Source organism: Mus musculus, chromosome X, assembly GCF_000001635.26.
Source record: "Mus musculus strain C57BL/6J chromosome X, GRCm38.p6 C57BL/6J".
NCBI lineage: Eukaryota > Metazoa > Chordata > Mammalia > Rodentia > Muridae > Mus > Mus musculus.
The window spans coordinates 132,887,418-132,909,401 of NC_000086.7; the positions used below are offsets into that span (position 1 = coordinate 132,887,418).

The following is a 21,984-nucleotide window of genomic DNA, read 5'->3' on the forward strand; positions in this document are numbered from 1 at the left end:
CCAGACTTTATGCTCAAACACCCCCAAAACTTTATATAACTTGTTTGGCCTCCCAAGAAATATGTTTGGTTTTTACTTTGCTGAATTAAAACAAACTGAGTGAAAAGCCAAAGGGACCTTGTGGAGCTTGTCCTCATATGGGATTAAGAAATGTATTCCAGGACTCTCCTTCTTCCATATTGGTACATGGAAACATTCTTGTTAATTCAAATGTGCTGCATCCTGAAACTTTATCTTAAAACAATCTTCTTTAAACTCTCAATATTTCCCTTTTTCCTCAGCGCATATCAATTTGCTCAGTACTCAAAATTAGGATAAGCCACAAAGCCTTGGAAACATCTTTTTAACACCTCAAAACTCCATTATTCTTTTAGAAAACTTACACAATGGACTAAAGCAAATTACATAATATTCAATTCAATGAGTTCCCATTTTTCACATTATGATTTGTCCATTATTTTCTTCAGGTGAATGTTTGTGTTTTCTCCCCCCACCCTGCACACACACATCAATAGTTGTTTATTGGCAGTAGGGTGGAAGGGATGGCAGATTTATTATTCACAGACAACACTGCACACACAAGGGCAGCAAGAGTGACGGGAAAGAGCCTGAAGGCCCCTCTTCAATAGCAAGTAGGTAGGCAGGGGTCTGGAGTATTGATGGAGCAGCCTTAGATCAGCTCTGATTAGTAGACTGGTTAGAGATGAAGAGAGATTCACTGGCTGTGGCTCCAGACTGGCCACTTGGGGTATAATTTCCTTGACAAGCAAAGCTGTTGGCCAGGACTCACTTGATGTACTTCTCCTGGGCTGCCTTCAGGTTCTCCTTCTTCCACCACAGGCCTTTAGTGCAAAGGCCTACAGGGCTCAGCCATAGGAGAAAGTCAATGCCCCATGGCTTCAGCAGGGGACACTTGTTGATACCATTGAGGTTGATGGATGCCTCCTCCTCACTCTGCCCTCCAGACAGGAAAGTGATCCCAGGCACAGAAGGGGACACTGTGCGATGAAAGTTTCTGGGTGCAAGCATGGTTGGGGATGATCATGTTGGGCTTCAGCAATGTGCCTTCCAGATAGTCATGGTGATAACTCAGAGCCTTGTAGACAGTCTCCAGTACCATACTGCCAGTTGCATACTGGCAGCGCTTCAAGTAATGGTCCCCATCAGGGATAATTTCAGGCTCCACAATGGGTACAATGCCATTCTGCTGGCAGTTGCTGGAATAAGGGCCAGAACATTGGCATTTTCCATGATGTCAAGGGATGGGAGAGTATGTTCCCCAATCTTTAGCACACAGGGCCACTTTTCAGTCAAATCCTTCTTTCTTATACTGGGCACAGCATTCAGACACCCAATCCAGTCCTTGGGCAGGGGTCTCGTCATTGGTTCCTTCCAGGGGCACCACACCCTTATCTACCTTAATGCCCACAACATCAACGTTGGACTTGATAACTTGGGGGACAGGATGTCTATCATCTGCCTTCTGGTACAGTGTCTAGTGGAAGAGGATCACCCCCCCTCTCAGTGCAGGGATTCACACGGTCATCAGGAGTCAGCAGCAACTGGCCCTAGAAGCACATGTTCTTGTTGGTGTTCTTGCTGCCAGTGGACTGCAGGATCTTGGCTATGTTTCCAGTGTACTCATCTGCAGCCAGGATGCCCTTACCCAGAGCCACAATGCAGTTAGTGATGTCAGAGAGCTCCTTCTTCTGTTCTGAGATCAGTGCCAGGTATGGGTAGGGCTTATATATGGTACAAGTAGATGAGGGTCTGAGGGACTCACTAGATTGGATTGTCACACAGAGTGTATCACTTGGGATAAACCTGGAGTTTGGGAACAATGTAAGCAGGAATGATCACTCTGCAGATGCATATAGTATGTGTGACCTGGGATAAATCTGGGGATTCAGGGGATTACTGACAGGCTAATGTTCAAGAAACTGGTCAGACTGGACCTAAGCTCAGAACGTAGAACCTAAGCAAGGCTTGAAGGTTTGATGTGGTATGGATAACTGGGGTATAGTAGGAGGGGAGAAAGATCATAGGTACCTTACTTGTATCTACAGCACATGTTATAGTTACAGGGTCTCTGATAGCAAGTGGAGTGAAAGCAAGGATCATGTAAGTCCCAAAGAAAGAGAGATGGAGTAAATCTCTCTAAGTTTAATGGTTGTGAAATGCAAAAGGGGTGAAAATAGCCACATATGTTTTCTTTATATTCATAATTATACTTTTAGAAGATTACTTTTCAATTCTCACTGGGTTTTCATTCAGTACATGATTTTAAAATATTTTCTCTTTTTTACCCTCAGGGCTAAATTCTGTTCTTTTAATCCCACTTCTACTTTTTTGTACTTTATTTACAATGAAAGGTGAAATTTCATTTAGAGGTATTTTATTTTACATGCAATAATTTATAAACAGGAAATATATAAAATAGAACAAAGATGTGTTATCATCTATATCTATATCCATATCCATATTTATATCTGTATTCATATATATGGATGCTTTCTAGGATTATGCAAGCCCATTTTCCCTGAAAGAGAAGCTCAATGCTAACTCCTAAAATTCTTATTTTTTTGCTTAAGGAGAATAGTGTCTCACTTTATGAATGTATTATATCCACAAACATCATTTGTTTACATCAAGACTGAATTCACATTAGATAAAATGTTACCCATGGTGAATATATAAAATTTCTAAATAAACTTAAAATAAATTAAAAACCTATTTATTTTCTTCTCTTCCTGAAGTTAACACAAATGATTCTCTTGACTCTAACCACCATATATGTCAATGTATCAATGTTTCTTTTAAGAAATAAAGTTTCTTTCTGTGTTTTGTTTTTGTTGTTTGTTTGTTTTGAACATACTCAAAAATTTAAGGAACTTTTATTCTTTCAGAGGGGAAAAATACAGTCCCTTAACATGGTGCTACCTGTAGTATCCACTTGGTTTTAAATACAACCTTGAAAATATTAAAGTTGTTTGTTCATTTTTTTCTGTAACTGTTTGCAACAGATATCTTCAGATTCAGAATATATCAGTGATTTTAAGTGCTGAATTTTCATTTTCTGTTGTTACGTGAAATGTTTAGTACAGAAACCTAAAAGAGGTTAATATTGGAAGCATGACACTATTAGAGGAGGGCTACCTTAAGGGGAAAGAAATAGCAAGTAAAAAGCCTGAAGCGAGAAAATGTCTGGCATACCTAAAGTACAAGTTAGTTTTTAGGTCAGTATTTCAGAAAAGCCAGTGAAAGAAGAGTCGCTTAATAAAACATTAAATACAAGGAGATGACAACAATGTCTTCGTGGACATTGTTAAGTTATGACTTTTCACTTTTAATATTCACTGAAAGAATAGTCTAGTGACACAAACAGATCTATATTTTAATCTTATTACTGCAGTTGCTACAGATTTTTTTGAGGTAGGAAAAGGGTGAAAACAAGGAAATGAATGAAGGCTCTTTTGCAGAGATCCGCCTAAGAGGAAAGAGTGATATAAGCCATAAAATAATGTTAAGAGAAGGTGATATGCCAATGATAGTTTCTGGGTTTTTGTCCCAACAACTTGGAAGAAATGGATGTGTCACTAAATTTCCTTGGAGGAAAAAAAAAAAAAAAACCTAGTTCGGAAGCATGCTAACTATGTGTTAATGTCTCCATAGGACATGTCAATAGGTAGTTAGATAATGCAGTAGTCTGGTATTGAAAGATGGAGACAGAGTCAATGATAAGAACTAAAGAATCACAGATATATGGATAGTATTAAAAACCATGACATTTGATATTCATATGGCTTAACCTAATATAGAAAATGATAAGTCCTATGATAGAAACATATTTGGAAATTTGAAAATATAAACCAGGGTTATCTGTCTCACAGTGGTAGTCAGGTTGTAAAAGGGTTGACAACTTGAAAACAAATATAATATGAGAATTAACTAGATGAAACGGTTATGGAAACATCATTATAGGGTGTTTAATGGTCTGCTGGCAATGTTCACCATGCTGTTGTAGGACAATATAGAAAACATTACAGGTGAGAAAACTTATAGACCATAGGAAATGAGACTGTTGAGAGCAAGAAAAGAAGAATGGTGCAAAATGAAACTGTAGTGGAAAGAAAGAAAACACATTTTTTAACAACTTGTAAGGTATGATAGACAATTCAATTCCAGACCAGGATTAAAAGGCTGAAGAGAACATACATAGGCTACAGTTGATATAGAATAAATCCCCCTTACACAGTATGAAACTATACATAGAGACAAATATTTTTTCACACCATAGTAATGAGTTCACTCTCCAGTTCATTTCTGTCAATTTCAAGGAATAAGATATCTTACTCCTTTAAAAATGGCATGCCAGACCAAAGCATCCATACCCTAGTCTTCTTTCCTCCTAAGCTCTATATGGTCTGTGGGTTGTATCGTGGGCATTGTGAGCTTCTGGGCTAATATCCACTTAGCAGTGAATACATATGATGTGTATCCCTTTGTATCTTATTTATTTCACTCAGGATAATATTTTCTAGTTCCATCATTTGCCTAAGAATTTCATGAAGTCACTGTTATTAATAGCTGAGTAGTATTCCATTGTGTAAATGTACCATATTTTCTGTATCCATTCCTCTGTTGAGGGACATCTGGGTTGTTTCTAGTTTCTGACTATTATAAATAAGGCTGCTACAAAATTAGTGGAGCATGGGTCCTTGTATATGTTGGAGCATCGTTTGGTTTTATGCCCAGTAGTGGTATAGCTGGGTCTCAGGTAGAACAATTTCCAATATTCTGAGGAACCCCCGGATTGATTTCTAGAGTGCTTTTACCAGCTTGCAGTTCCAGAAGCAATGGAGGAGTGGTTCTCTTACTCCACATCCTTGCCAACATCTGCTGTCACCTGCATTGTTGATCTTGAAGGCCTAGGGGTTACCTAGGATGGAGAGGGGGAGGAAGGGGGACAATATCAGGTACTGGAGATAACAGGAAGGATGTAAAGGGGGTCAGGAAATAGAAAAAACATATGTAGCATTGGGAGATGAGGAACTGGAGGTAGCCACTAGAGGGTCCCAGGTGCCAGGGAAGCGAGATGCTCCCAGTATCCAACTGGGATGACTTTAGCTGTAATATACAGTGAAGGGGAGATAGAACCTGTAATGAACATCTCCACTAGATAGGCCCTGCCCCTGATCAAGGGATGGGGCCACCTACCCATCTCAAAGTTTTTAAACAAGAAGTGTTTCTGTCCAAAAGAAAGACAGGGCCAAAAAATGGAGCAGAGACTAAAGGGAGGGCTATCCATAGCATGCCCCACCTGGGGATCCATCCTATCTGCAGACATTAAACACCTATACTGTTGTTATTACCAAGAGGCTCTTGCTGATAGGCACTAGTATGTCTGTTCTCTGGAAGGTTCTCCCAGAACCTGACCAATGCAGATGCAGATGTTCCCAGACAACCATCAAACTGAGCTTGGGGACCCCAGTGGGAGAGTTGGCAGAAGGACTGGAGGACTTGGGGGGGCGTGAGTTGCATCCCCATAGGAAGAACAATGCTGGCTGCCTGGACCACCCAGTGCTCCCAGCGACTAGACCACCAACTAGTGAGTGTACCTGGAGGGATCCATGGCTCTAGATACATACATAGCAAAGGATGGCCTTGCCTTGTCTGATGTCAATGGGGCAGGAGACCCTTGGTCCTGTGGAGGTTTGATGCCCCAAAATAGGGGAATGCTAGAGCTGTGGATCAGGAGTGGATGGGTGGGGTGGGTGGGTGAGGGAGAATCCTTATGGAGACAAAGGGGTGCAGTGAGGGGGTGGTTGGGTTGGCGGGATTGCAGAGGGGTGTTGCAGACTAACCCCTTTTTGGGTCTCCTATCTGGTTGGAAAAGGTCTCTGGTTGCAGGTGGACAAGGAGTCAGAGGGAATTGACAGACAGACTCAACATAAGGGAGTGTGTATCTGAATGTAATTTGTCAAATTGAGCATCAAACTTTTTATACAGAAGAAAATAGGGAAGTTGGGTGACACACCGGCAAGGTACAAAGAGGTTACTGGATTCTTACACAAAAGAGAGGAATGCAAACATGGAAGGACTGGAAGGAACCAACTGGGATAAAATTCAATGTTAACAACTGGGATCAAAAATAGCTCCACCTAAGGTCCACTTAATCTTAGAAGCCAGGGGCAAGGGTTTCGTGCCCTTGTCATAGTTCCTACTCTACTCTATTGTATAGTCCACCTTCCCCCTAGGCCAATGTAAATACTTGTATATGGGTGTAAATCAGCTATCTATAATTCTAAGTATCTACTCTAGTTCCTCCTTAGGTAACAAACTTCCTTCTTCCTAGATAATGGTAAATTCCTGTGTAGGGCAGTGACTTAGCTATCCATGCCCAAGGTCGGATCAAGGACTGCCTAGAATCTAACTTAGTTATGTGTCAAAAATCCATCCTTAGAGCATTTGTAATAAAACAACATTAAGGGAAAGCACATAGATATGTTTACCAACTAAAGCAAGGACATTGGAGCATTCTTTATACAGGATGCCATGATTTCAGGAGACTAAGTTTCCGTGAACTTTTAGCATCAGGACAGTGCCCAGGTATTCAGGGGCCTGTTGCACTTGTCACTACTGGAGTGGATATAGCAGAGGGGTAACCAGGTAGTGGGCTATCATTTGAGATGTAAACGAATGGAATGACCCAGATGCCCCTCAAAGGAATGGGTACAGAAAATGTGGTACATTTACACAATGGAGTACTAATCAGCTATTAAAAAGAATGAATTTATGAAATTCTTAGGCAAATGGATGGACCTGGAAGGCATCATCTTGAGTGAGGTAAGCCAATCACAAAAGAACTCACATGATATGTACTCACTGATAAGTGGATATTAGCCCAGAAACTTAGAATACCTAAGATACAAGATACAATTTGCAAAACACATGAAACTCAAGAAGAACGAAGACCAAAGTGGGGACACTTTGCCCCTTCTTAGAATTGGAAACAAAACACCCATGGAAGGAGTTACAGAGACAAAGTTTGGAGCTGAGACGAAAGGATGGACCATCTAAAGACTGCCATATCCAGGGATCCATCCCATAATCAGCCTCCAAATGCTGACATCATTGCAAACACTAGGAAGATTTTGCTGAAAGGACCCTGATATAGCTGTCTCTTGTGAGGCTATGCCGGGGCCTAGCAAACACAGAAGTGGATGCTCACAGTCAGCTATTGGATGGATCTCAGGGCCCCTAATGGAAGAGCTAAAGAAAGTACCCAAGGAACTAAAGGGGTCTGCAACCCTATAGGTGGAACAACAAGATGAACTAACCAGTAACCCCCAGAGCTCGTGTCTCTAGCTGCATATGTGTCAGAAGATGGCCTAGTTGGCCATCATTGGAAAGAGAGGCCCATTGGTCTTGCAAATTTTATATGCCTCAGTACATGGGAATGCCAGGGCCAAGAAGTGGGAGTGGGTGGGTAGGGGAGTGGGGGGGGGGGAGGATATGGGGGACATTTGGGATAGCATTGGAAATGTAAATGAAGAGAATACCTAATAAATTATAAATAAATAAATAAATAAATAAACAAACAAACAAACATGGGTTGCCTACGACTTTAAATAACTCTTCTTTGTGATCTCTAACTCAAACTTTAGGAAGTGTGAAGAGACTAAAGAGCAATTATCATCTATTTTTGTCATACCCCACTACTCCTTTTCAGTTTCTTTATTCCTTATATGATAAGGCCTATTGTTCAGTGGTCGTTTTTGTAACATGAAGTTAAACATAGAGAAAAAAAGAGAGAGAGAATTACATAGAAATAACAGCTAGCTACCATTTAAGTATCAATGACAGCAGAGCATCATTTTCAAGTCAATGAACATTTATAAATGTCAGACTGAAGTACAAAACTTTCCCTGGTACTTTTGCTATTAAATGTTATGAAGATCTGGGTTGAAATGAAAGCATGCATTTATTTTTTAATATGTATAATGAATATAAAATGATGTAAATCTTCAGGTAACATTGTCAAGTTTATCAGATCACATATTGCCAGATGTAGAATGAATACAAAAGTACCAAATTATATTATTCTCAGCTTCTCATTTCCCAGATGAACTAGGTGAGGCCCTAAAATTCTGATAAAATTTGGTTTCCATCCTTCATACAATGTATTTTCAGGTTTTCAGTTGATTTTCTCTTTTATAATTGTATTTGAGGAGACACAAACCAGAGGTCCAAATGATTCAACTGAAAGTGACTAGTACAAGATGTTTTTGGTTGTATTCAAATATGTGAAGTTATTAACATTAATTTATTAATAATAATTAATTTTGTCAAAATCAAATCAAAACAAAACAGAAAGCTGTCATCTCTATGGGTTCTTAGACACCCCACACTACAATTGGCAAAAAGTACATTTAGTGGTGTGAGATGTCACAGTACTTGTTTCTCTTGTGTTCTTGTTGTAGCCTCATCTTGAGTTTGTTTGTGCTAAACTCAAGAGCTATTGCTGATACACTGCTTATGCTATTATAAGAAGTCTCAGACAAAGCTGTTACGTGAAAGGTACTGTCTTTAATAATCTAAGTTCTCACTGTTGAGCTGTTATTTCCCCACACACAGAAATTTTACACTTATAAAGTGGCATTAATCGGTCCTATTTGACTGTTCATGCTATGACAGAAACTCAGTATTCTCTTTTTTTCTTTTTCTGACATATAAGTGAGGAGAATGAGATGTTTAAGATGGGCAAGTCCTAAGAAATTTTCCAGTATTCTCTTCTACTGGGGATGAAAGAAGAGGTATTTTAACACTGAAGTCGCTTAGTGTGAGTATGCTATATGGAGAAAGAGACAAGTAGAGGAGGAAAGAAAATGTAAGTGTGATACAGACAAAATGCTTGTGTATTAATAAAATATTTTATTTACAGAGAAACACTAGCATTAGTACTTTGTTGTCTAAGAAGTATAAAAGACTTGCTATACATGGTTTCTGCACCTGTGGCAGGGGAAAACTGTTTCTGTGTTGATTGTTTTTCTCTGTGTTCTTGGACTTGGAACAATGTTATTTTTTGGACATGGGACAGACTGAATATACCCGGCTAAACTTCCTAGTTAACCACTAGAGGGGAGTTAGGGAAAGAGGAGAAATCTTATCAGTAGTAGTATAAAATTGGATAATTACCTGTTCCATTTAAGAAAATATAAGCTTTGGAGCTGAAGGTGTTTGCAGACGCATAGGAGGAACATCAATATGAACTAACCAGTACTCCCAGAGGTCTTTGGAACTAAACTACCAATCAAAGAAAACACATGGTAGGACTCATGGCTCTAACTGCATATGTAGCAGAGGATGGCCTAGTCGGTCATCAATTGGAGGAGAGGTCCTTGGTCCTGTGAAGGCTCTATGCCCAAGTATAGGGGAATGCCAGGACCAGGAATGGGAGTGGGTGGATTGGGGAACAGGAGGGATGGAGGGGATAGGAGATTTTCAGAGGGGAAACTAGGAAAGGGGATAACATTTGAAATGTAAATGAAGAAAATATCTAATTAAAAAAAGAAAGGATAAGCTTTTTTCTGTCCCATTTTCTGAAAAATAAAGCAAAAAAAAAAAAAAAAAAAGGAAGTTCTCTGAAAGATTAAATTGTAGTTAGCAACTTGATAATATTTGGCAGGGTCCAGTTAGATGTATTTGCAGATTAAGAAATACTCAAATATCTGTAATAAGGAGTACACCATGATAAAAAGCAAAAATTTATAATGGTAGGACATGTTGATACTCACAATTAATAGGTTTTTGGGCAGATTTCCAAAGCATTATGAGGAAAGTAACCATGGCTTCTAGTCTTTCTTTTACATACACATCACTATTGCCTGGAAATCATATGAAGATCAAAACAAGTCTCTGAAAGCATTTTGTAGGCATACTGTTATTCCCTACATTGGTGATAGCATTTCCCATTTCTACACGGAGAAAAGAACTCAATAACATGTTACATGGATACTAAATGAAAATCCATCTCAGGAACATATAGCTTAATGATTTACAGATGTCATGTGCTCATCATAAAGAGCCTATACAAAGGAAAACAACAGAAGGTATTCCAAGAAATCTCCTAAATTTAATGTGAATCCCTTCTCTTGATGGTAAAATTTTATCTTGGAATCTTCTAGAGAGTTAGCAATTTCCACTCCAAAAATTATCTTTACAAACTCTTACAGCTTAGCAAATGCTATTTTTAATTGCACATTTTTCATAAGATGACCAATTAGAATTTAAACAGAAGGAGCTGCTTCATGTACCTGAAATGTATACAGTATATAATCACATCTTACTTTTTTATAAGACTTATCTTTTTAAACAAACCAATTTTCAGGCAGTAAAAATGTCATGTATAAGATGATATAAATATGAGACTGAGAAGTACATTTGTAAATGAAACCAGGAGCCAGTTTTATTTTTCAACTAATGTACTACTCAAAAATATTTAAAGGTGTTTTCTTAAAAGGTCTGAAAAAAAACATTCAAATGTTTGGGACAAGGTGTCCCTTGCTGATAATTCTTTCTTATTCTAACTTCCACTGTGCACTTCGCGTGACCTAACGAGATATTGGTGCCTTACTGAAAACAAGGATCGTCATTTGATCCTCATCCAACAGCTTTTATTTAAAAAAAAATGAAAAAAAGAAAAAGCTTGTCAATCAGAGTTGCAAACATTCTTTACAAATAAGAGAAGCTTAAATAGAAAACACCAGCAACAACAGGTGGCATGGGTTCCGGAATGGGCTTGTACCCAAGAAGAGAAGCAACACTGATTCATGAGCATAGCTACAGGGTCTGGTGCACAGCCAGCTCTAATTCCCTATGCTTTTAGAGAAGCTTTTAATTTTTTATCATCTTATGAAACGGGAGTGAATTAGTTGCTGAACACTGGCAACACTGGTGGTCTCCCCACCTTTGCCACAGGGATGTTTATACAGATATGTCAGCAGCGCCGATGGGTACATGCTTAAAATTTAATCTAGAGATATCACCTCTGGGATCCTTTAACCTGTCTGGATTCAGCATGAAGTCAGAGATGACTGGGCTTTCATGAAACGCTTGGTCCCTCATGAATGACTCTAGAACACATCAACTTGGTTTCATGCTTTCTCATGGAGTACCATTTTGCATTCTGTTCATCTGTGTAGAATTAACTTTTGAGGAGGAGTAGTAAAGAATTGTGTCTTCATTTCCAAGTAATACACCAATAACAGAAAACATAAGGATCCTACCAAAAAGTCCAACTTGGTGAACCAGTGAATAAACTGAGCTTACTTACAGAGCATATGTGAGTAAATACTGTCAGAAAAATGTCAGATGATGCCCAAAGGTGCAAAGTCCCACCTTATTATGAATGATGATTACTTGGAAGTTGCATCAGGGAATCCCTTGTTCAGCTAATTTTCCATTTTCCATTTTGTACATACTATATAGCTTTTTCAAGATCACTTGAAATTAGAGATGGAGAAGAGAGGAGTGATAACTTCTCTGGGAATAAGTTTTTGTCTTGATTTACAGAACTAAATATGAAGCAGCCTTAAAAGCAGTCAGAAAGTCTGTAGTTGCATACAAAATAGTCACATCACTACTGCACCATCAGGCATATCTTAAATGGTCTGTTGATAGTGTAGCACACAGTGTTCACACGTGAATGCAGATGACAATTCCCTTCTAGAAGTTTGCAGAACAACTTCCAGCACCATAAAAGCAACAAAGAATTGAGAGCCTTCTGGTTCAGCCACAGCCTGATTTCTCTATCATATGTAGGACATATACATAGGGTCTTTAGCAATAAGGTCTTTGTTCTTTGTTAGGTGTTTTTTTTTTTTTCCTGAGAAGATATTGATTTTACAATCCTCCGTCCTGTTCTTTGTTGTTTGTTTCTTTTTGTTTGTTTGTTTGGCCTGAGATTACAGGCATGTGTTAGCATTCCTGGCTAGTTTAGTGCCTCGTAATGATCCCTCAATACAACATCTAGTTAAATGCTATCTGGTGAGCCCTTATAATGTGCAAGGTACAGTTCTGGATGCATAACAACACCAAAGTTTTCTTTTAGGTAAGAATTTAATATCTTCCTCCTCCTTTATTCTCTCTCTGCATCTCCCCCTCTCTGTGAAATACAAAGAATTTCATGAGTAAGTATTATAAGGGATTCTCATTTGTGTAACCCTTTTATCTTTTACAAAGGGCGCTCAAGGACCAACTGAGTTGGTAGCATAATCAAGAACAAGCAAGTACTATTTCCAGAATTCAAATTATCCAATTTCCCTGCCTAGTAAGATATTATATATGATCCTTATAAATATTCACATAGTATGATAATAATCCAAAAATATAAAGGAGAGGAGAAAAGAGCCATATATTAAGCATTGATGACGATGAACTCGGCACGGTACTAAGAAGTATGTGTCAGTAATATCTCATTTAATGGAAGTAATAAACCTATCAAGATAGACCAAATAAATACAAATGATTGTCATTTAAAATAATAATAAATCGGACATGCTAGCAGATTACTTATGAAAAAAATTAGAGGCTACAAATATTGAATAAATAGATTACCTCAGGGTTAATATGCTTGCCTAGCAATTGTAAGGTCCCAGGTTTAGTCCAGGACCCTGAAATAAAAATCACTCCCCAAATAAACCAATTCAAAGTATTTAGACTTTGGGTGTTTTGATGTCCTCTCTGGCCATAAGACATAAAAAAAAAAAAAGGAATACAACTCTTGCTCTAGTTTTTTTCATTAAATGGTCATATGACTTTTGAGGGTGCCTTTCCCCTATGATACCTTCTTTTACATCCTTTAGCAGATAATATTTAATAGTTTTTCATATATTTGTTTTTCAAATGTTTTGGGCAACTCAGAGGTTGACATTGCTTCATGATGTAATAAAATCTTTCCATAAAAGGCATGCAGATTCTCTGAATATCCACTACCATCCATTCCAAACAGGTATTAACTGGTATCCAAAGCTGGCAGCTAAGAGGATGGAATGTCAAATACAATACATGTATGAAAAGATTTCACTGCTCATATCAGTTATTTCCTCCAAAGAGCAATGTTGGTTATCATAGCATGTATGAGAGACATCAGTTTATTTACATCACCACAATCCACAAACACATTCCAGAAGACATCTTTATTATAGAACTTTTGATCATCTGCCAGTGCTTGCAGATTGTATGGGACTAGTTGAGGCCTCTTGGCCTAATCCAGAGCCAAAGGAAGAGCTGAGTTGTACTTGCTGTTTGAGCTGGTCCTCCAGGTCTGAAAAGAAGTTGGTGATGCAGCTACAGCCATTGCCATTGTCACTGACAGCCCCTTAGCTTCAGGTGGATGCTGAGAGGCCTGAGGTCTCTGTGAACAAACTATACCCCAGCATACAATCTTATAGGAGACAAATTTACATTGTTTCTGGGGATAATTGTCTATCCACAAGGCAAGATTTTTCCTTTTAATCTGTACAGTTTTATCATTTATGCCTTTTCAAAGTGTGGTTCAAGCTTTAAAGCCTTCCAGAGGCTCATTGACACAACACTTTGCTTTCTCTTCATTTCTCCTCTAGGAACTCTGGATCCAAACAAACCTTACCTATTTTGACCTCCATTGACCAGGACATACCCAGTTATCCGTTTTAGCCTTTTGTTGCTTCCTATTCCGACCAGCAAAAAAGAGCGACAACACTACGTTCTTCTCAAAGCAGTTCATTCAGGAACCTTTCAACATCATGCATAAATCTCTCTCCAGAAATCAATCTCTCCAGGAAAAAACAACAACCACCTGCCCCCAATCTCAATCCTTTATATCTCCTCTCAACCATGCCTCATCATACCAGTCCACGAAACAGCAGTCCATTGGCCTGAATCATCACTTCTCATATGGTCCGATCTTGCATCATGGTGCACCTGCACATTTCTCATGGTGGATGCGGCTTATTCTCAGGTGTATGAGGAAGTCAGGTGTAAGTCATAAGACCTGGCTGCAGTCCCAGGCGCCATCTTGGGACTCCTCACCCACTCCTCACAGCCTTTTACTTGTGTACCTATTTACACTTTCTGATTCCCTTGGTACTTAAGGAACTCAATTTACATGCTACTCTGTTACTCATATCTTTCAAATGCCTCCTCATTCATAAATATCACATTTCCCAGTCGGGTTTATCAAATCCCCATACTAATACTGAAATCCTCACTGAGATAAAATTCTCTCTTCACTTTTCACTGAGCACAGCCCTATCTTGCCCAGGGAACTTGTTAGCAAACCTAACATCTCTCATGCCTCATTCTTTTAGTAATGCCAGTCTTTCCACTGTTTCCTTACAGACCGTGATATAAGTGGGGATTTTTGCCATTCTAGCAAGAATTGGATTCCTTTATATTTTCTTCGAATATTCAGCCTTAAGGAGCTATCTGTAGTTACATTCCTCTTTCTCTGCTTCCAGAGCATTCAGAATAATCTTATCAAATTGATCTTATCTGGCCTCTCATCTATGCTTTCACAAGCTGGGCTGTAAAGGACTCTTTTTTTTAATGTTATTTTTTTATTTATTATATATTTTCTTCACTTATACTTCAAATGCTATCCCCTTTCCTAGTTTCCTCTCCGCAAGTCCCCTATACGCTCCCCCTGCCCTGCTTCCCAACCCACCCACTCCTGCTTCCTGTCCATGGCATTCCCCTGTACTGGGGCATATAATATTCACAAAACCAAGAGCCTCTCCTCCCATTGATGGCCAATTAGGCCATCCTCTGCTACATATACAACTAGAGACACAGATCTGGGGGTACTGGTTAGTTCATATTGTTGTTCCTCCCATAGAGTTGCAGACCCCTTTAGGTCCTTGGGTACTTTCTCTAGTGCCCTCATTAGGTGCCTTGTGTTCCATCCAATAGATGACAGTGAGCATCCACTTCTGAATTTGCCAGGCACTGGCATAGCCTCACAAGAGACAGCTATATCAGGGTCCTGTCAGCAAAATCTTGCTGGCATACACAATAGTGTCTGAGTTTGGTGGTTGTTTATGGGATGGATCCCCGGGTGGGGCAGTCTCTGTATGGTCCTTCCTTCCATCTCAGCTCAAAACTTTGTCTCTGTAATTCCTTCCATGGGTATTTTGTTCCTCGTTCTAAAAAGGAGCAAAGTATCCACACTTTGGTCTTCCTTCTTCTTGAGTTTCATGTGTTTTGCATATTGTATCTTGGAGGTAACCCAATCACAAAAGAACACACATGATATGCACTCACTGTTAAGTGGATATTAGCCCAGAAACTTAGAATACATTTTGCAAAACACATGTAAAGGACTCTTAATTTTTGATTACAAGTCTGTCCTAATTTAACCAGCTCTGTGGCAGTGTACTCCTTGACTATCATACTTTTCTACTGAGCCATTGAGAAAGTTCATAATGAAAGTTGAATCATATATTTTCTCTTGTCAGTTAAACTTTTGTTCTTACAAATATCCTGTATTTCTTACTTGTGTATATGTCTCTTTTTTCTCACTGTCTAATGATTCCCAGGGGTTCCAAATTTTTGGATCCCAGTATCAGAACTTTATCACAGACCTAATTTGCACTCACTTATTTTTCTACTTCTTGTTTTGTTTTGTTTTGTTTTGTTTTGTTTTGTTTTGTTTTGTTTGGGCCAGGGTTTCTCTGTGTAGCCCTGGCTGTCCTGGAACTCAGTCTGTAGACCAGACTGGCCTCGAGCTCAGTAATCTTCTGCCTTTGCCTCCTGAGTGCTGGGATTAAAGGCATGGACCACCAACGTCCGGTTCTATTTTTCTACTTCTGATAGTCATAAGAAATAGGAAGCCAGCATCTTTATTTCATCTTCTTGTTTGTTCATCTTACCCACAGAATCAGAGGATGACATAAAGAATGTTTATGTTTATGCACATGAGTCATTTTTCATTCTATCTCATCTCTTAGGTGTGACCAAGCTTCAACTAGTGCAATTTGAATTTCTTTTTATGTATATCAATGTGCAAGCAATTTTTGCAGTGGCTAGTAGACAATCTTATCACATATATGCTATTCAAGAGGCTAGTTCTTCAGTCGTTTTCAGTGATTCATCATACAAACACAAACATCAACTGTGATAATATTCTGATAACATTCCTAGCTCAGGTTATTATTACTCTGATGAAATGCCATGGCCAAAAAGCAACTTTTATTTGCTTATGTATTTTGGAAAAATTTTATTTGGCTTGTACTTCCACATTGTAGTATATCACTTAAGGAATTCAGGGCAGGAACTCAAACAGAGCAGGAACCTAGAGACAGGAGTTGATAGCTTATACAGAAGTAATAGAGGGATGCTGAGTGCAAGCTTGCTCATCATGGCTTTCTCAGCCTGGTATCTTATTGCACCTAGGACCACAAGTACAAAGGTAGCACCTTTGGAAGGTTCATCAAAGTATGAACCCTCACACATTAATCACTACTTTAAAAATGCCACAAATTCTTGCCTAAAGCTCAATCTTACAGAATCAATTTCTCAACTGAAGTTCTCTCCTCTCAACTAACTCTAGCTGGTGTCAAGTTGATATAACACTAGGCAGCACAATCCCATTAATTAAGCAGTTGTATCATATCAGACCACACAGGAGATGATATCCCCCTTTACATCTCCTCCCATGGATAATGTACCTTTATATGGAGCAAACTTTAGTTGCATGCTGTATTTTTCATAGTAATGTAAGTTCATGAAACTGCTGCTATAGTAAGAAAGTGTACCACATTTCACACAGGGAAGAAAAGACTACTCTCATAGACATTCCATCCTCCAATAGTTCAACCTCAGTTTTCTCCATTGGTACCCATTTCCAGGGTCATGTAATAAACCCTCTTGAAGTCATATTTGATTCTGTTATGCCTCATTATTAGGTGTCAATTTGCTGCATTAATTTTCTGGGAGGTGATATGAACAAACAGCTATTCACAAGAGAATGGCAATAATAGATCCAAATAAGATGTTTCCAAGCTTAACTTGGTGAACCAATGAGTTTATTTTATATATAGACCATACGTGAGAAGTCACTTAAAGGACTATGTGTACTTCTCAAACACACGTGCCACCTCAAAACACAACCCATCATGAATAATGGCCTCATAGAAGCTATATAATAAATTTATACTTTCAGCTTATTTTCTACTGTTTATATGCTCTATTGCAATCTATGATCATATTTTCAACTGGAGAAGGTAGAAAAAGGAAAGGCTGGAAGCTTGGGAGGGTGTCCTGTGATGAATATTGCTCCATATTCTATTCTTGAGTATTAATGAACATAAGCATCAACATGATTCTACCGTTTTGCTGCTTTAGTTACCACTGACATCAGGCCAGGATAATCTCTACTGAATTTATTATGGTAATGGTAGGTTCATGTTATGTTCTGTGCTAGACCCAAGGCATGCTAGGAGGGAGGGCATATTCTATAATATCGTGGTCTGTGAATAATTTATTAGATTTCATAATTTGATAAATTATTATACTCAAATTATTTAATAAGTATTGAATAATTTTACCCAATACTTGGGTGCTTTGTTCTTCTAGCCTCATGTACAAAGTATTTATTTTTAATGGTATACAGATAGATATACAAGTGGGAGATTCTATTTTTTAAAATTTTTTTATTAGGTATTTTCCTCATTTACATTTCCAATGCTATCCCAAAAGTCCCCCATACCCTCCACCACCCACTCCCCTACCCACCCACTCCCACTTCTTGGCCTTGGTGTTCCCCTATACTGAGGCATATAAAGTTTGCATGACCAATGGGCCTCTCTTTCCACTGATGGCCGGCTAGGCCATCTTCTGATACATATACAGCTAGAGACAAGCTCAGGGGTTACTGGTTAGTTCATATTGTTGTTCCACCTATAGGGTTGCAGATCCCTTTAGCTCCTTGGGTACTTTCTCTAGCTCCTCAATTGGGGGCCCTGTGATCTATCCAATAGTTGTCTGTGAGCATCCACTTTTGTGTTTGCTAGGCCCCGGCATAGCCTCACAAGAGACAGCTATATCAGGGTCCTTTCAGCAAAATCTTGCTAGTGTATGCAATGGTGTCTGTGTTTGGTGGCTGATTATGGGATAGATCCCCGGATATGGTAGTCTCTAGATGGTCCATCCTTTCGTCTCAGCTCCAAACTTTGTCTCTGTAACTCCTTCCATGGGTGTTTTGTTCCCAATTCTAAGAAGGGGCAAAGTGTCTACACTTTGGTCTTCATTCTTCTTGAGTTTCATGTGCTTTGTATCTTGTATCTTGGGTATTCTAAGGGAGATTCTTGAAAGTGAATCTGTTTCTGGATGCTTTAAATATTCTTTGATAAAGATTATAATGAACGTAATTACTGTAACTACAATGTCTGTTGTGTTGAAGCACCCAAAAATTACTAAAAAAGTCTTGATAAAATGGAGATTTGAAAGAATTTATTTAAATGTACTTAGTAATGAAAACCAAAAATATACATATTAGTGGGATAATGTGCATGCTTCAATACCTTTATACATCATGTAACATTTGACTTAGTATAAGCAAATCTGTCTCCCTAAACACTTAGCTTCTTCATGATTAAACCCTTAACATTTTTGGCTTATTTAAATATACCGAACCTAATTGTCATTTCTAGGTGCTCTACTTTGGAATGATAAATGATTAGAACTTTTTAATCCTATTTACCTGTAAGTATAACTAGCAGTCAACGTTTTTTCCACTGCTATCTCTGCTTAACCGTTCCAAAACTTGGATCTACTACTAGTATACTTGGATAGTACTAGTATATGGATAGTATCTATGCCATCCATATTTTTAGTTTCCTTATGTTATTGAGACTACAAGGCACTTGTCTTGGTTAGTATGGCTTATTTCACTTAACATAATGACCTCCAAGTTCATCCACATATGACAAGGTTTTGTTCTCTTATGACTAAATAATAATTTAATTTAATGTACCATATTTCTTGATACATATCTTATGAAAATTTTAGATGTTTTTAGTTCTTGGCAATAAATACACCTAAGGATGGAATTATTGTGTCCTTGAGCAAAATTTTAATTTCTCTATCCTTCAGTTTCCTTGCCCACTACCTTTACTATAGGAATGAAACTTATTTCAACATTTCATTTTGCAGATCATCTATCCATACTCCTTCAGTGAAAGTTAAGGCCTCCTGAGCCTCTATCTCAGTATTTAATGCTATCGTGACAACTTTAACTTGAGCAGCTCTTGTATTCGTAACCATAGCTGCTATGTGGTCATAATGGTAACAGCTCTATCTTATTCAGGAGACAGTTTTTCTCAACACTACTTCCCATTGTCTGCCTCTTAAATTCTGCCTTCTCTTAGACTATGTTCCCCAGAGTCCCTGAGGGTTGTGGGACATATGGATGCCCTGTCCATGACCAAACAAGACATCCACTTTTTCTCAGAATTTTGTCCAGTTGTGATTCTTTGTGTTGAACACCTCCAATTGCAAAGGGAAGTTTCTGTGATGAATGCTGAGGGCCTCACTAATCCATTGGTACAAATATAAGTATTTACAAAGCATTTACAAACCCTGTCCAGTTAGAAAAACAACAGTAGTAAGTTTCTTTTTTTTCCATTTTTTATTAGGTATTTAGCTCATTTACATTTCCAATGCTATACCAAAAGTCCCCCATACACCCCCCCCACTCTTCTACCCACCCACTCCCCCTTTTTGGCCCTGGCATTCCCCTGTACTGGGGCATATAAAGTTTGCAAGTCCAATGGGCCTCTCTTTGCAGTGATGGCCAACTAGGCCATCTTTTGATACATATGCAGCTAGAGACAAGAGCTCTGGGGTACTGCTTAGTTCATATTGTTGTTCCACCTATAGGGTTGCAGTTCCCTTTAGTTCCTTGGGTGCTTTCTCTAGTTCCTCCATTGGGGGCCCTGTGGTCCATTCAATAGCTGACTGTGAGCATCCGCTTCTGTGTTTGCTAGGCCCTGGCATAGTCTCAGAAGAGACAGCTATATCTGGGTCCTTTCAGCAAAATCTTGCTAGTGTATGCAATGGTGTCAGCGTTTGGAAGCTGATCATGGGATGGATCTCTGGATATGGCAATCACTAGATGGTCCATCCTTTCGTCACACTTCCAAATTTTGTCTCTGTAACTCCTTCCATGGGTGTTTTGTTTCCTATTCTAAGAAGGGGCAAAGTGTCCACACTTTGGTCATCGTTCTCTTGAGTTTAATGTTTTTAGCAAATTATATCTTATATCTTGGGTATCCTAAGTTTCTGGGCTAATATCCACTTATCAGTGAGTACATATTGTGAGAGTTCCTTTGTGACTGGATTACCTCACTCAGGATGATGCCCTCCAGGTCCATCCATTTGGCTAGGAATTTCATAAATTCATTCTTTTTAATAGCTGAGTAGTACTCCATTGTGTAAATGTACCACATTTTCTGTATCCATTCCTCTGTTGAGGGACATCTGGGTTCTTTCCAGCATCTGGCTATTATAAATAAGACTGCTATGAACATAGTCGAGCATGTTTCCTTCTTACCAGTTGGGACATCTTCTGGATATATGCCCAGAAGAGGTATTGCTGGATCTTCCAGTAGTACTATGTCCAATTTTCTGAGGAACCACCAGACTGATTTCCACAGTGGTTGTACAAGCTTGCAATCCCACCAACGATGGAGGAGTGTTCCTCTTTCTCCACATCCTCGCCAGCATCTGCTGTCACCTGAATTTTTCATCTTAACCATTCTGACTGGTGTGAGGTGGAATCTCAGGGTTGTTTTGATTTGCATTTCCCTGATGATTAAGGATGTTGAACAATTTTTCAGGTGCTTCTCTGCCATTCGGTATTCCTCGGGTGAGAAATCTTTGTTCAGTTCTGAGCCACATTTTTAACGGGGTTATTTGATTTTATGGAGTCCACCTTCTTGAGTTCTTTATATATATTGGATATTAGTCCCCTGTCCGATTTAGGATAGGTAAAGATCCTTTCCCAATCTGTTGGGGGTCTTTTTGTCTTATTGACAGTGTCTTTTGCTTTGCAGAAGCTTTGCAATTTTATGAGGTCCCATGTGTCAATTCTCGATCTTACAGCACAAGCCATTGCTGTTCTATTCAGGAATTTTTCCCCTGTACCCATATCTTCGAGGCCTTTCCCTACTTTCTCCTCTATAAGTTTCAGTGTCTCTGGTTTTATGTGGAGATCCTTAATCCACTTAGATTTGACCTTAGTAGTAAGTTTCTTACTAGAGCCTATTAACTCCAAAACATATATGGGCTTTTGATCAGATATGCACTACCAATTATGAGCTGCCTTCTATAGTGCCTACTTCACATTCACCAGAAAGCAGTTGCTTACTTCCATAATAGTCATGTATCTATTTCACTGGTAAGCATCTTGCAAAAAAGTTAATTATTTTAGCTTATGATGCTCACAGATAGAACAGCTGATACATTTTCTCCTGTAGCAGCTTATAGAACAACTTCTGGTTTTAAGATACCTAGTCAGGAGGGAAGAAACTTCCAGCTTGGATCCATTTTGATACTCAGTGTACTGTAACCCATCTTCTAGCTCTAGTGGATAACCAAGGGTATGAGCCATTTTTTTTATATCAGGGTACTATGGAGCCATAAACTATAATTGGTAGTAAATTTTTTATGTAATAACTTTTGAGGTTTGAGAAGAGTATTATCTGCCTATGAAGGGCTCTTCCATTCAAACAGTATTTTAACTGTGATTTTAAAAATATACCGACCGGTTGGAACATCTTCTGGATATATGCCCAGGAGAAATATTGCAGGATCCTCTGGTAGTACTATGTCCAATTTTCTGAGGAACCGCCAGACTGATTTCCAGAGTGTAAGAAGGACACATGCTCCACTATGATCATAGCAGGCTTATTTATAATAGCCAGAAGCTGGAAAGAACCAAGA

At 38.8% G+C, this 21,984-nt stretch overlaps 1 pseudogene; it reads right to left on the minus strand.

Moving 5' to 3' along the window:
* On the minus strand, positions 511–1,792 carry Gm7820 (predicted gene 7820; annotated as a pseudogene).